Genomic DNA, 13,348 nt, shown 5'->3' with positions numbered 1-13,348 from the left:
GGAAAAAATATTATAGATGAAAAAAGTTAAAAATATACCACTATGATATATTTATTGTTTAAGTTAAAAGCACTTTAAAAAATAGAAGGTGCAAAAACTTCCTCTGAACTTCCTGGGTTTTTTTCTTAAAAGCAGAAGGTGAAATTCCCATGTGAAAGATGCAACATTCTTATTATCAAGGATGAGAAAATTGAAGCCAAAGGAGCTCTGCACCAACCTTGATCAACTAACCTTTATCTTCCTAATCACTTCTCCATCAATCAGCTGTCCTCACTCAAGTTCTGGTGACTTCTCTCATTTTTATAGTTTACTACTCTTTATCCAACACAGTAAATAAGTAACTGTTTCTTTGTGTCTTCATTTCTTTATGATAGTTCTCTTGCCACATGAAAGTTGTATTGAATTAATTTCTATATTTTCCCCTACTAATCTAGTTAAATCAATTTCATTCTCACATCTAGCCAGGACCTTAAGAAACCAGAGGTGGAGGTTTGCCTCCCATACATAGACAACTATCAAAGGTGATGGCTTGCCTGGTTCATGGTGTATGCCTGTAATCCCAGCAGCTTGGGAGGCTCAGGTAGGAGGATCATGAGTTCAAAGCCAGCATCAGTAACAGCAAGGGACTGAGCAACTCAGTGAGACCCTGTCTCTAAATAAAATACAAAAAAGGACTGGGGATATTGCTCAGTGGTTGAGTGCCCCTGAGTTGAAACTCCAGTACCAAAAAAATAAAAAATAAAAGAGAAGTGGTGGCTTATACAAATGAAAGAGGGGATATTAAGAAAGAAAGAGTTAATCTCAAAAGTGTTTACCACTTTTCTTTATTAAAAAATTCAAATATTTTAATATCCATGCTGTAAACTTAATGTTCTTGTTATTATAACTTGGAGGCTTTAAGTAGCGCATGATTGCTCACACAATAAAGACTGTCTTCATAATAAAGTTTTGTATAAATGTCTTTAAATCAAGAGTCCCAAGTTTCATGTTATTCCTAAAAAATACTGTTAGTCATTATTTTCCTAACAATTCATAAATATGAGTCATGCATAATGAGAGCATGCAGTTTGTCGAATACAGAGATCAATAAATCAATCGTAGCACCTATTAAATGCTGAGAAATTCACTGGTTACTACTGGGTAGGGACAGGAAGGCAGTCAAAAAGGAATATAAAATTGAGTTCTGCACACGTAACATATAGTTTAGTGGGAACACGTGAAACAATGAGGCGACAGTGCACCCCGCCTTTGTGTAGCAGGACTCTGTTCTAAACCCTAGACCCACCCAGCCACCCACCCTTTAAACCGAGTGAAAGCAGACTATGAAGGAAGAATGCCTAGGCTTTCAAAACATGTTGCATTATTCAGTCCACTTCTAGCATAGGTAAGAAACCACATAACTATTGCTAATATCTTTTCTGGTTTTAATTTTTATAATTTTTAGTTTACCCCAAACTGTAGAGACTTTCAGCCTAATTTCTTTTTCTAGAAAAGAGAAACTTTTAAATCAACTCTGGAAGGTCATGTACACTGACCCATCCTCTGCCTCTTAGTTTCTTCTCCAGTTAATATAAGGTGACCTGCTGGGTTGAAGAGACCTTTGAATCTATGAAACACTATAATCTACACCCCCACCACACACACCATATTAATCCAGAAAATTCACCTTCTTTTGAAACTAGGCTTTGTATTCTATGTGTCAGTCATAACAATCTCACCCTGTTCCTCACAACCATTTTCTTCCACCACTTGGAACAAATTTCCTGTTATTGACGATATAGATATTTCTTCCTTTAAGCCAGATTGAATCATCCTGTACCTGACAAAGAAAGCCTCTTGAACTGTATATTTAGACATAACAAGAAAGTTACATAAATGTTTTATTTCAAAGCAGTTTTTAATGTGAGAGGAGGGCTTCTTTCTTACAGAGCCAGTAGGAAGTGAATTATTGAGGGTAGCCTAGGCTAAGCAGCAATAATTAATCAACTCAAAAATCTTAGTAAGTATATGCAGAAGCAGCCAATTTCTCCTTTTCCCAAAGACAAGTGTGGAATTCTCAACCAAGCAGTAACTCTGGGATCCAGGCTCTTTCTACTTTTGGCACCTTTATGCCTTAGGGCAGACTTTCTAGGAGCCCAGGAAAAACTTAAGACTGTGATTTAAGGCATTCATGAATATTAGGAATTAACTTCTCTCTTATGAATCTAGAATACATCTATTAACTAGATGCCATCCTAAGAAAAACAAAAATAGTCACACAAATAATGTTCTTAACATTATCTTAATGGGCCTTCACGTACTTGCAGAACCTAACCTGTGATATTCTGCTCTCAGGTCTCCTTGAAGTTCTCTACCAAGGCCTCTGCAAGTTGCCATCCAAGGGAAGAGAATGTCAAAAATTGCCTGTGACTTGCTATGGCCTAGCCTGGGAGTGATGTGACACTCTTTTACCCAATTCTATTGAACAGGAAGCCCCTGCCTATCCAGCAAGAGAACCAGAAAATATAACCTTGTGTGCCAAGCCAAGGAAATGGGGTTTTTAAAACATCTAACCAGTCTCTGCAATAGTAGTTACATCTAAGGGGGTTAGTAAGACTTTATCTTACACACCATTTCTTCATAGAGCATTATTTGTCCTAATTTATGTAAAGCCTGGAACAGAGTAAGTGCTGTATAATAGTTTTCTGTTTTTCTTATTGTCTTATTTATATTATTGTCACTATCATCATTGTTATTATAACCATTATCTAAAATAAAGAATAGACAATTAGAGATACCCTTCAAAAGGTTTTGAGAACATAAAGAAGTTCCTGTGGATACTATCTAGCTATCTTCAATTACTTCACAGTTCATTATGTAACTATAATAGATAAATATAGTTCACTAGTTTATCTCATTCTCAGCTAAGAACTACTCCAGGGTCCCAACAGTAGACCAGGCAAGGAAGGCAGGGCCCTCCAGACCAGGTGCCGGTTGCAGGTTTGTAGATCAGGCTCTGGCAGATCAGCACAGGAGAGAGAAAGCCTCACCAGCAAACTACAGTAAGTGATGTGTTATAGGACAATTTTCCTGCATCATGGTTCTTCCAGTACTTTTTCTCCTTTCCAGGATCTTCTGTAAAAATTTTTGTTTAGTTTTTCTCGGTCAATGAAATTTCATGATCCTACTAAAATGTCTGATTCCCCAAGGGAACCTTTCCTACAAGCTTTAGTGCACACTGGTTAACTCCCCAAACCCTCAATCTCAAGTGCCAGCCATGTGAAACTAACTACTGAACAGGGACCTCCCTGGGCAACATGGATGGTCTTTACCACTTTATTTCCCTCGACAACTCCCATCCCTTCTTCAAGACACAGACCAAATCCACCAACACTCCTTCACTTCTCAAAGTTGAAAGAGGCTGGAAAGAATAGAGAGCAGGAAGACCACACACCTTATTGAATTTACCTTGTGTTGCTTGTGTATATGTTTTATGTTTGTTTTGTTTTCTTGTTTTATCTTCTAAGAGATCCAATTACTCTGTAGTCAAGGGTTTAGTTAACACTCAAGTTTTCCCTACTTGACAGGAGAATGAAATGACTATGAAGAAATGGCCAATAATCCACCTTCCATGGAGAAAAGGCAAGGGGTACATTTTTTGGAAGCAGCCATCCTTTTGGACACTTGTAGGTGTGTTTCTGGAAGATAAATGCCATAGTGGTACATTTCCTGTTGCAGTACTGATTTTCTCCATGCCCTATTCTTTCCACTAATCTCTATATTTTCACCTCTCCTTTCGGTCCTAAGGGAACAGCCTCCTCCACCCTTGACCTCCATGTCTCCTGCAGTTTTTATGCTACTCACCTCCTTTCTCAAGCACACCTAAGTTTCCAACTACATTAGGAAGCTTGTGGGAGCTAGATTTGTTGACCAGTTCATTTATATGTATCCTGTACTGAATGGAGCCATTAAAATTTTAATATATATTTTGAGATGATAGAAGGTTCTCCCAGAAATGCTGCCTAGAACAAAACTGAACAATCAGATCCAAGTGTAGACTTATCAGAGTCTGAAAGGTGACCTTAAAGGACAATTCTAGGCTCTGGAGTGCATATGAAATTCATATGCGTCTTCATGATGTGAATGCATTATTTTCCAAAGATCAAAGTTATAGATTTCTAGAGTAATTTATTTGTTTAAGTCTCAAAATGTATACAGAAGTGCTTATTTTGGTCTCCCTTTGTGTAATTTGTTCAAAACATCTTACTAGTCCTTTTTATTGGTTACTAGGAATAGCAGGGCATCTTTTTTTTTTTTAAAGAGAGAGTGAGAGAGGGAGAGAGAGAGAGAGAATTTTTTTTAATATTTATTTTTTAGTTCTCGGCAGACACAACATCTTTGTTTGTATGTGGTGCTGAGGATCAAACCCGGGCCGCATGCACACCAGGTGAGCGCGCGACCACTTGAGCCACATCTCCAGCCCTAGCAGGGCATCTTAACCACAACAAGAAGCTAAGGACACAGTTATGTGTGGATGGATAGACCCACAGCCTTCCAGGTGTATGTTGAAAGCCAAACCTTTTCCTCCACATTTACAAATGTCACAACAAACTGTTACCTATTACTGACCAGATGCAATATCTGTGCTAAGCATTTCAGAATGAGTAATGATGAATGTGTCCCACCCCACACAAGCTCCCATTCTACCTAAGAGAAATGAGAGAAATACAAAATAATAACAACGCACAATATGATGTAACAACTTTCCTATGAAGCACTAAACAAAATATTAAGAGAGTTCAGGGAGAGATCACCTACATTTTGATAAATCAAATAAAAAATGATATTAGAAAGATTTTGAAAGAAGATTTGAAATAGAATAGAATTTGGCTGCAGAGTGAAATAACTAGAAGTAGGGGACAGTCAACAAATAAGCCAAGCACCTAGGGAAGGATTTGCTTTATGCCAGATGTTTTTTTGTGACAAAACAATCAAGTCATCTTGTTTAATACACTGGAAATTGTAATCTTTTCCCTCAACTTTATTCAGATTATAATTTTCATTTACTCATAAAATTGTGTCAAGTAAAATTGTGCAAGTAAAATTGTCAGGTATTATGTGTGTGTGTACATATGTGTGTGCCTGTGTGTTTGTGCACCTGTGTGTATTCCAGTATGTGTGTGTGTCTGCGTGTGTGCCTGTGTAAAGCTGTGTTGCAGTGTGTTTTATGGCTTTCATCTCAGAGGGACCCAGTCTAGGAATCACTGACTTCCAGAAAATGTAATGGCTCTTTGACCCTTTGTGCATCCTCACCATCTCTATCTTGATATTTTCCTGCCTATACCATCTTTTTAATTTCTGCCTTTGACTTCTCTGTCACTATGAGGATTAACATCTCTTAGGTTTACACTTAAATTTCACTTCCAGTTTTTCCTTTGAATTATGACTCTCAGTTCTATGTCCTTGATCCACGATCATCCTAACTTAATAAACCTGCAATAAAATTATTACATGGCATGGCTTAACTTTAAATACAAATAAATATAATAAAACCAGCCCTTGAAATGTGTACACTGGGAACTACACTAGAAAGAATCAAACTATTGTACAGTAATTAACTGTGTTCCAGGGCAAAGGTCAAAACATAGGATACAAAATATCTAGCATCCAGCAAGGTGATATCACGATATCCTGAATCCAGTAAAAAATTGACAGACATGAAAAACTCCAAGGGAAAAATGACTCATAATGAGGAGAAAATTCCATCAATTGAAACCAATCCAGAATTGACAAAGCTGAAAAACTTAGTAAACATTATTATAACAGCATACTTGCTACTTGTTCAAAAATTAAATGAAGATATAGTACATATGAAAAAAAGAAATTCAGCTAAAACTTTCAGAGATTAAAACTACAGTGGATGAAATGGAAAACACTCTGGATGATATTAACAACAGATTTGACATTGTTAGAAGAAATTGATAACAGAGAAGGAAAGATTAATTGATTTATAGAAATAGCAAATAAAACCTAGAGACAAAAATAATTTTTAAAATCAATAGAACATGAATGATCCACAATATAATTTCAGGAGCCTAGCATATGTTAGAGTCCTTCATGGAGAGGAAATATGGTGGCAAAATTTTTAAAAAAAGTATTTGAAGAAAGACTAAAATCTTTTAAACTTGATGGAAATTATAAACCCAACCTATTCAAGAAGTTTAAGCACTCCTGAGCATAAAAACATGAGGAAAAACTACACCAAAGCCCATCATAATTTAATTACTCAATACCAGTGATAAAGAGAAAATGTAAAAAGTAGCTGGAGGAAAAAAAAAGACACATTATGGAGAGAGCAATAAAGATAAGGATAATAGCATGGTTCTTATCAGACACAAGCAATAGAAAAGTTAGTGACGCAACACTGTTAAAATACCAAAAGGAAAAAAAAAAAAAAAACCTGTCAACCTAGAATTCTATACCTAATAAAAATATCTTTCAAAGAAAGGTGAAATAGACTTTTTCAAACATATATATATAAGCTGAAACATCCCTCATAGAAGACCTGCACTACAAGAAATGTTAGTGAATGAAATGAAATCCTTAAGGCAGAAGAAAAATGATACTCAATGGAAATTAGGGATCTATACAAAAGAAGGTAGATCAGTGAAAATCATAATTCTCTGAAAAAAATATATATGAAATTTTTATTTAAATAACTTTTAAAGACATTAACAAATAAAATAAAAGCCCTATATCATGGAGTTTATAATATATGTAAATGTATAAAGACAACTCTCATATTATAAGGCTGTTATACATAAAGTATAGTGTAAGATGATAATATCACTTGAAGGAAGTGAAAATATGCATTATAACCCCTACAGAAATCTCTAACAAAGAGTTATAACTAGGACAGGAGGTACAGCTCAGTGGGGGAGCACTTCCCTAGCATTGTGAGGCTCTGGGTTCCATCCCCAGCAAAGCAGGAAAAAAAAGTTATAGCTAATAATAACATTAAATGTAAATATAAAACTTTTAGGGAAAAACATAGAGGAGAAGTTCTATAACATTGGTCTGAACAATGATTTTTTTATATTAACCTAAAAACATGGGCCAAAAAAGCAAAAATAGACAAAAAGCATTACATCAAATTAAAAAACTTCAGGCTGGGTGTGGTAATATGAACCTGGAATTCCAGCTTCTTGGACTAAGGCAAGAGGATTGCAAGTTCAAGGGCAGCCTGGACAAACAAAAAGTGATAAGTGTTAGGGATGTAAGTTTTGTGGTAGAGCACCCCCAGTACCACCACCAAAAACAAAACAAAACAAAACAAAAGCTTCTGCACAGCAAAGAAAGCAATTAACTAAAGAGACAACCTACTGAATGGGAGAAAGTTTTTACAAACCATATCTCTGATGAGGAATTACTATTCAAAATACATTAAAAACTCAATAACAAGAAAAAACAAATAATCTGCTTTATAAATGCAATATATATTTCTAAAAGAAGACATACAAATGGCCAAAAAAGTACCTAAAAAACTCTCAACCCACTAATCAGGAAAATGCCAATTAAACCCATCAAGAGAAATCACCTCACACCTGTTAAAATTATTGTTTTCAAAAAAAAAAGACAGCAAAAAGATAACAAGTGTTGGTTAGGATGTGGAGAAAATGTAATGCTTATACACTGTTGGTAGAATTCAAATTAGTATAGTCTCTGTAGAAAAAAGCATGGAGGTTCCTTGAAAAATTAAATATATGACTACCATAGGATCCAGCAATCACACTTTCGGATATTTATTTAAAATATTTGAAGTCAGGGGCTGGGGTTGTGGCTCAGAGGTAGAGCACTTGCCTAGCATGTGCAAGGCCCTGGGTTCGATTCTCATCACCACAAATAAATAAATAAATAAAATTAAAAGGTATTGTGTCCAACTATAACTAAAAAAATAAATATTAAAAAAGTTGTGGGGCTGGAGTTGTGGCTCAAAGGTAGAGAACTCGCCCGGCATACATGAGGCATTGGGTTCGATCCTCAGCACCACATAAAAATAAAATAAAGGAATTGTGTCCACCTACAACTAAAAATATATATTTTTAAAAATTGTGTATTTAAAATAAAAAGATTTGAAGTCAGTAAGTCAAACAGACATCTGCATTCCCGTAGTCATTGCAGCATTTTTTGCAGTAATCAAGATATGGAATCAATTAAGTATCCATTAATGGACAGAAGAATAAATAAAATGGGTCATACAGCCAGGCACAGTGGTGAACACTTGTAATCTCAGCAGCACCGGAGGCTGATGCAGGAGAATTGCAAGTTCAAAGCCAGCCTCAGCAACAGTGAAGCACTAAGTAGCTGAGACTCTGTCTCTAAATAAAATACAAATTAGGGCTGGCTCATTGCTTGAGTACCCCTGAGTTCACTCACTGGTATCCCCCACCAAAAAAGAAAATGAGGTACACATACACAATGGAATACTATTCTCCCTTTAAAAGGAAGCAAATTCAGTCATTTAGAACAAGTGAATGAACTCGGAGGACATTATGTTAAGTGAAATAAGACAGGAATAGATAGATAAATATTGCCTGATTTCACTTACATATGGAAACCAAAAAAGTCAAACTTAGAAGATGAGAGTAGAAAGGTGGTTACTAGGAGATGGGGGTGGTGAGGGTAGAGATTGGGTTTGGGAAGATGTTGGTCGAAGACACAAAATTCCAGTTAGGAGTAATAGGTTCAGAAGATCTGTGTACAACTTGGTGATCATAGTTAATAAGATTATATTGTATAGGGCTGGGGACGTGGCTCAAGTGGTAATGCACTCGCCCAGCATGCGTAGGGCACAGGGTTCGATCCTTGTGTCCACCAAAAACTGAAGAATAAATATTACCAAAAAGATTATATTGTATACTTAAAATTGCTAAGAAAGTAGGCTTTTGTTGTTTTGTTTTTTTCAGTGCTGAGGATCAAACCCAGGACTTCATACATGTAAGGCAAGCTCTCTACCACGGAGCCCCAGCCCCAGCCCTGACAGTAGATCTAAAGTGTTCTCATCTCAAAAAGAAAGAAGTATATGCAGTGATAAACATATTAATAAGCTTGTTTTAGCCATTCACAATGAATATTTGTTTCAAAACATCATGTTGGGACTGGGGACTTGACTCAATGGTAGTGCGCTTGCTTGGCACGTATGAGGTTTGGGTTTGAAACCTAACAGTGCCAAAACAAAAAAAAAAAATATGTGCCATAAATATATGTGATTTTAATTTGTCAATTAAATGTATAAAAATATAAGCAAAAATGTAAATAACATAAACATACCCAATTAAACTGCAGAGCCTATCAGATTGGATAAAAAGGAAAACATGATATGCTGTTTATAAGAAACATACTTTAAATACAAAATATCAACAGGTTACAAGTTTAAAAAGTAAAAAAAATACATCATGTTAACACCAATAAAAGAAGAAATGAATGCCTATACTAATCGCTAACAAAGTATATTTCAGAATAAAGAATGTTATCAGATCCTTACAGGTCATTTCATAATGATGAAGGAGTCAATTCGAGCATACCATAATCTAAAAACATTCACCAAACAAGATAGCTTCAAAATACATGTAACAAAACTTGATAGAACTACAAAGAGAAAAATAAAATCCACAATTGTAATAGAAGATTTCAATAACCTTCCTCTCAATAGTTAAAAGAGCAAAGTAGGGGCTGGGGATGTGGCTCAAGTGGTGGTGCGCTCGCCTGGCATGCGTGCGCCCGGGTTCCATCCTCAGCGCCACATACAAATGGAGATGTTGTGTCCGCCGATAACTAAAAAATAAAATATTAAAATTCTCCCTCTCTCTCGCTCTCTCTCTCCCCTCTCTATCTTTAAAAAAAAAGAGCAAAGTAGCAGAAAATCAGTAATGGTAGAGTAGGGATTTTACAAACATTATCAACCAAGTTGACATTGCTAATGTGTAGAGATGTCTACTCAATAATAGCAGAATACACATTCTTTTCAAGTGTGCATGGAATATTACAATACCTTAATTTTTGTTTAGTTATAGATGGACACAGTACCTTTATTTTATTTATTTATTTTTATGTGGTGGTGATGATTGAACCCAGTGCCTCATGTATACTGGGCAAGCACTCTGCCACTGAGCTACAACCCCTACCCTATTTTAATATATTGATAGATAACATTCTGTGCCATAAAAAAGTCACAATAAATGTAACAGGATTCAAGTCATATAAAGCATATTCTTGAACTTAGAAATCAAATCAGAAATCAATGATAGAAAGATGTCTGCAAAATCTCCAAATATTTGAGCACTAAATAAAATATTTATAAACAATCCATGGATCAAAGCAGTAATAGAAAAAGAAATTAAATATTATTTTACACCAAACGAGAGTGAAAACAAACATAAAACTTTCTGAGCTTTATAAAAGCATTTCTTGGAATGGGAGTTCTTTATTGCACTAAAGCCTATAGTGATAAAGAAGAACAATCTCATATTGATGACATAAGTTCCTACCTTAAGAAACTAGGGCTTCTGGTGGTTCCAGTGGGGAGAGAAGGAGGAAGCAGGGAGCGGGGCGGCTGGGAGGGGACCCGCCGCAGCTGCTGCCACCGCCGCCACCACCGCCTCTGTGCTCGTGGCGTGGGAAAGGAGGTGTGAGTCCTGGGAGCGAGCCGGAGGCGGCGCCGCTGCGGGAGGGTCGTCGGCGGAAAGGCGATGGCGGATATAGATAAACTCAACATCGATAGCATCATCCAACAGCTGCTGGAAGTGAGAGAGTCCAAGCCAGGTAACAATGTCCAGCTACAGGAGAATGAAATCAGAGGACTGTGCTTGAAGTCTCGTGAGATCTTTCTCAGTCAGCCTATCCTACGAGAACTTGAAGCACCACTCAAGATATGTGGTGATATCCATGGGCAGTACTGTGATCTGCTTCAACTTTTTGAATACGGTGGTTTCCCGCCAGAAAGCAACTATCTGTTCCTTGGGGACAATGTGGACAGGGGGAAGCAGTCACTGGAGACTATCTGCCTCTTACTGGCCTACAAAATCAAGTATCCTGAGAATTTTTTTCTTCTCAGAGGAAACCATGAATGTGCCAGCGTCAATAGAATTTACGGATTTTATGATGAGTGTAAAAGAAGATACAACATTAAACTATGGAAAACTTTCACAGATTGTTTTAACTGTTTACTGATAGCAGCCATCTTGGATGAGAAAATATTCTGCTGTCATGGAGGTTTATCACCAGATCTTCAATCTATGGAGCAGATTAGGCGAATTATGCGACCAACTGATGTACCAGATCAAGGTCTTCTTTGTGATCTTTTGTGGTCTGACCCCAATAAAGATGTCTTAGGCTGGGGTGAAAATGACAGAGGAGTGTCCTTCAGATTTGGAGCAGAAGTGGTTGCAAAATTTCTCCATAAGCATGATTTGGATCTTATTTGTAGACCCCATCAGGTGGTTGAAGATGGGTATGAATTTTTTGCAAAGAGGCAGTTGTTTTCTGCACCCAATTATTGTGGAGAGTTTGACAATGCAGTGCCATGATGAGTGTGGATGAAACACTAATGTGTTCCTTTCAGATTTTAAAGCCTGCAGAGAAAAAGAAGCCGAATGCCACAAGACCTGTAACAACTCCAAGGGGTAGGATCACAAAGCAAGCAAATAAATAGATGTCATTTTGACACTGCCTAGTTGGGACTTGTAACATAGAGTATATAACCTTCATTTTTAAAGCTGTAATGTGTACTGGTCAGCCTGCTCAGATAGATCTGTGTTTGTGGGGGCCCCTCCTTCCATTTTTGAGTTAATGAATGGCATTTGCTGGTTATAACAGCAAATGAAAGACACTCCACTCCCAAGAAAAGGTGTTCAGTTTTTTTTTTTTTTAATATTCCTTTTGCAAACAACTTTAATGATGGTGTTAAAGCTGTACACCCCAGGACAGTTATCCTGTCTACGGGGTAAGTGTACAATTGATCTTTTTTAAATTCAGTACAACCCATGAAAAATGTAAATGCTCATTTTCCTTACGATATAAAGAGAGCGTCTACAGGGTAAGTGTACAATTGATCTTTTTTAAATTCAGTACAACCCATGAAAAATGTAAATGCTCATTTTCCTTAGGATATAAAGAGAGCCCTAGGGTGCTCTGAATCTGTACATGTTATTGTCATAAAATGCATACTGTTGATACAAACCACTGTGAACATTTTTTTATTTTAAAATTTTGTTTCAAAGGGATTGCTTTTTCCTCTCATTGTCTTATCATGTACAAACTAGTTTTTATAGCTATCAACAGTAGGAGTAACTATCTCAACCTTGCCAGCATCACTGGTATGATGTATATTTAATTAAAGCACACTTCCCCTACCATATACTTAAAATCATGATTAAAGCCATTCTTTTAAATGTTTGTGACTCTTTCCTAAAGCCAAAGTTTCTGTTGGAAAATGTATTGACACGCCCGTAAAAACAGGGTGGCATGGTTGTGCACACCTGCTGCCTCCTCAGGGATTCAAAAACAGGTTTTTGATTTTGAATAGCAATTAGTAATATAGTGCTGTTTAAGCTATTAATGATTAAAGTTAATAACATTTTGTACAATTTCCATATAGTCTATTCATTAAGTAATCTTTTTGCAGTAGGATCAGGCCTGAACCCGTTCATTCAGAAAGCTTCAAATTATAGAAACAATACTGTTCTATATGAGTGACTGATTATGCTTTCTTTGGCCTACATTCTTTATTCTGTGGTGAAGTTGAGGCTTATAAGTCAAAACAAAGGAACTAACTTGCTATCCAAGAGTTTATACAGAACTCACAGTATCTATGACTTTTTAAAACTAAGATCTGTTAAAAAGAAATCTGTTTCAACAGATGACCGTGTACAATACCATGTGGTGAAAATGAATTCAGACTTATTAAATGATGAACTTGTTAAATCTTCTCAGTGTCTATTTATCAGCACAGTACACACAGAAAACTGTTGATGGCATATTGAATAGATTTTAATGAATAAATTGCTCTGGAAACCACAAAAAAAAGAAACTAGGGTGAAAAAAGAGCAAATTAAACCTGATAAAAGCAAAATAAAGGAAAAAATAAAGATCAGAAGCAGAAATAAAAGAAATAAAAAATGAACAGCAAAAAACAGACAAAATCAATGAAATTAAAAACTGGTATTTATTAATTGATAAACTGCTAAACTTAACAGGAAAAGAGAGAAGACACAAATTACCAATATCAAAATAAAAGAGATGACATCAACATAGATTCTACAAATATTAAAAGTATAATAAGAGAATATTGTGACCAGATTTTTGCAAATAC

General features: G+C 36.1%; 1 pseudogene; it reads left to right on the top strand.

Annotated features, from left to right (window-relative positions):
* Positions 1 to 10,727: 10,727 nt before the first annotated feature.
* LOC143388462 (serine/threonine-protein phosphatase PP1-gamma catalytic subunit-like) lies at positions 10,728 to 12,732 on the top strand (annotated as a pseudogene).
* Positions 12,733 to 13,348: the final 616 nt, after the last annotated feature.

Source organism: Callospermophilus lateralis, unplaced genomic scaffold, assembly GCF_048772815.1.
Source record: "Callospermophilus lateralis isolate mCalLat2 unplaced genomic scaffold, mCalLat2.hap1 Scaffold_93, whole genome shotgun sequence".
Taxonomy (NCBI): Eukaryota; Metazoa; Chordata; class Mammalia; order Rodentia; family Sciuridae; genus Callospermophilus; species Callospermophilus lateralis.
Note: the sequence above shows the minus strand (reverse complement) of the source record. Positions and strands in the feature narration are given on the sequence as shown.